Genomic DNA, 3,750 nt, shown 5'->3' with positions numbered 1-3,750 from the left:
ATCACCTTGCCTTTCTTCTTCACTGGCTCTCATTCCTTTTCTGACTCCTCTTCATCCTCTACTTCACGAACATCTTCTCCTTTGCCCTCAGTTAACATAAGAGGTGTGCTATTTTTTAGTTTTTCTATCCTCCTTTTGCCTTTGTTAACCACATGTGGAAACTTGATTTCAAGCTCTATCCTTGCCTTAGCCTCATCATATGTTCCAAATTTTGGTGCCTTTGGATCAACAAGTTCATTAATCAAGGCTTTAATAATGTCTTTGGCTTCATCAATGTTTACCTCATAGGGAAGAGGTTTTACCCATACAACTCTGGGTTTCACTGCCTGAATGTAGGCTTTGTCATAGTCTACCATGAAACAAAAATCATCTTTGTATTCTTTGACCAATTTCCTAGGTATCCTAAATCTGTTATTCATTTTTTCCTTGAAGATATCAAAATAATTAACCATAATGCTAACAAAAAATTTCTCCCATTTCTACAATATACTCATTAATCTAATATAACACTGGCACATCTTTTCTCCATACTACTATGCCTTTTGAAGGGAAAAACTTATGAACATAGAAAATTAAGAATGTCAATAGAGAACCAAATTTGCAAGGGTTATTTTTGGAGGTTCTAATACTTTCCATGTTCTTGTTGAACTGCTTCAACAATAATTCTACAACATCATATGACAAGTTGTTCTTCACAACCTTGTATGCTAGTCAACAACCTCACATGACACACTGTTTAGATGGCTAGAAGTGTAAATTTTGTGAGCTATCACATGTATGTCAAATTTTTGTTTTACATCAGTTACACTACTGATTTTCATACCTCTATCATCCCACTCGGCTAGGGTTTTCTTTTCTAACTCCACCTGACCTAGGGTTTTAGTGATTTTGGCTTTGGTGAGCATGGGGAGGTTGGTGATACGATGAATCATCTTCTTAGAGATCAAAACTGGTTGCTCAAGCCATAACTAACCATTTTTAACTTGGCTAAGGATGTATCTGATCCATTTTATTTGAAAACTTTCGAGCAGGTGGGGAATGTGGGTTAAACCCTTGGCTTCCAAATGCTTATGTTTAGGTTTGAGAACTCCATTTACACATAGTTCACCTAGGGCATCATCGATTTCTAGGGTTTTGATTTCCCAAATAACACACTTGAAATGAGTTTGGATGTCATAAATGAGTAGTACCTTAGGAGGGATCTGCGATTGAGCTCCATTTGGGTTGAGGGTTTCAGTAACTGTCGACACAAGTTTGAAATCAAGTGCTTTCCACTCTACTCCTTGGACCAACATTTTTGACCCTTTCCTTGCTTTTTTGTTGTTGTTGCTTGATGATTCCATGGCTACTTGGTAAGCTATGAAAAACTTTGAAGAATTTAGCTAAAAATTTCACTCGAAGTCGCTTGATCACTCTGCAATTTTCTTGTTTGCAATAACACTTAGAATTCTTAGTGAAAAATGAATTTGATTTCTTTCTTTTTGTTAAAAATTTTCCATTAATTCTTGGTATGAAGGTAGCTATGATGACATCATGCATGATAGTATGCTCGACAAGCCATCATCCACTATTCAATTGATTACTTAGTGAAGGTTTTGTAACTCAGTAACCATGTGTAGCTTATTACTCCTGACCTTGCTCAGTAGAGTCCATGACCCAACCTTTCTTGGTAGAGAAGTCAACTCGGTGATAACTAATACCAATATTCATTGATCCTTTTGTATCTTAAATATTGATTTGGATCTTTGCTTCCTTTCAATTGGAACTATTTGGATGTGATCTTGACAACACAGTTCCAGTTCTTCCTTAAGAACTTAGTTGGAAATGGTGGAGTCACCCACTTCTTGAGTGACATGACCATCATTACTTGAACTAGCTTGCTTTCCTCGGTAGATTTAGGAATCCATTTCTTCCTCGTCTGCTTTCAAATTTTATTTTCTTTTGCTTTCTTTTTATCTTTAACTCTACCTGTATTCATGCAATTCTTAGCTATATGACCAACTTCAGTACAAGTGAAACATCTTATGGTAGTATCTCTCTTCCTTGTGTGATGTTTAACATAGTTCACACCAATGTATCGATATTCTCCACAATAATGACATCTACACCAAGTGTTATAGTCCTAACCAAATATTGCTTTCACAATTTATTCTGCTAGATTGAATGACTTATTTTTGCAATCTAATGCCTTATGACCTTGTTTCTTACATTTGTGACACTTGCCTTCAACTTTTGGTTTCTCTTTGCATTCATTAGCCTTGTGACCATGCTGATTGCAATTGTATTATTTACCTTTCAATTTTGCTTTACCATCACTCCAACATCTATTTAATGTACGACCTATCTTACCATAGTGATTCCAAGTAGGTCTTTGATTCCTTTGAGCACCTTTTTTGGAGGATTCATCTTCTTCTTTGTATCCAATTCCTACTTTACCCTTTTGTGTATAGAGATTCTGGTCATTTAGTTGATTCAGTTGATTCATAGCTTCTTGGGATTTCATCATTCTTTCATTGATTTTATTTTCAGCGTTGAAGTCATTTTTCAATCTTTCACTGATTTTCTTTTCAGATCTTAGCTCATTTTTTATTCTTTCATTGATTTTTCTTTCCAAATTTAGATCATTTCTTAATCTTTCATTGATTTGTCTTTGGCTCATGATTTCCTCATTTTCATTGGAGATTTGATCCATAAGATCTACATGTTGAAGGGATTGGTTTTGGATCTCATTGTTCCTTCCATCCATTTCTTCTTTCATCTTGTTCCTTTGTTCCAAGATTTCACATAGCCTTATTGACTGAATTTCTTGTTCTCTTTTGAGCTTTCTTACTTCTTCTTGCAGGGAACCATTCTTCTCTAAGAGTTCTTTGATTGCATCATTTTCTTCATCTGAACTGCTTGAAGGGAAAAAGTCTTCAATTCTTTCTTCAATGTACTAATGATCATTCATTTTATTTGCAAGTTCCTTCCTTATTTTTATGGATTGGGAAACTTGCTCCTTAGCTTTATTCAATTGTGTAATGGCCATTTCTAGATCCAACTTTTCATGTTCAATTTCCTTATCAAGTCTAAATATCTCCATTGTCCTTGATCTTTGCTCAAGTTGTCAAACTTTATCCTGAGAACCACAAAGCTCTAAAACCAATTGTTGGAAATATTCAAGACTAGCTAGGTTACTGAGATGGGAGGGGCAAATCAGTAACCTCAAAAAATTTACTAAATTCAAATCTTAATTACAATAATCTAATTACCATTTAGTTCATCAAATTAGATCTAACTACATGCATGAGAAAGTGAAAGTGAAAACATAAAACATTCATAACACTTGAACACAATAATTTGGTGACCCAGAAACCTTCCAAATAGAAAGTAAAATTGGGGTGGGAATGATACCCAAAAAAACTCAATACTACAGAAAAAAGTTAGCTTGTTAAGGCTTACAATAATCACTTTTGATGATCTACCCTATTAGGAGTAATTAGGACTGCTAGGTCCACCTTGTTAGAGGTTTTACAAACACATAATGAAGTATGCACTCGGTAAAGAGATTTGAGAAAAGACTATTAAGTCTACCTTGTTAAAGGATTTGGACTCATTCACCTATTAGGATGAAATAGTAGATCTCTGACTTACAACTAAATTGCTGATAGAAATTCCTTGAAGTACTGATCACCTTTATCTGATAGATATGACTCTGCTACTCCTTTTTTGATATGGCCTTACAATACACTTTGTTTTTTGCTGATTCAC

This window comes from Cupressus sempervirens, chromosome 7 (assembly GCF_028749045.1).
Source record: "Cupressus sempervirens isolate cs-2001-9-10 chromosome 7, ASM2874904v1, whole genome shotgun sequence".
Taxonomy (NCBI): Eukaryota; Viridiplantae; Streptophyta; class Pinopsida; order Cupressales; family Cupressaceae; genus Cupressus; species Cupressus sempervirens.
This window is presented reverse-complemented; position numbering follows the sequence as displayed.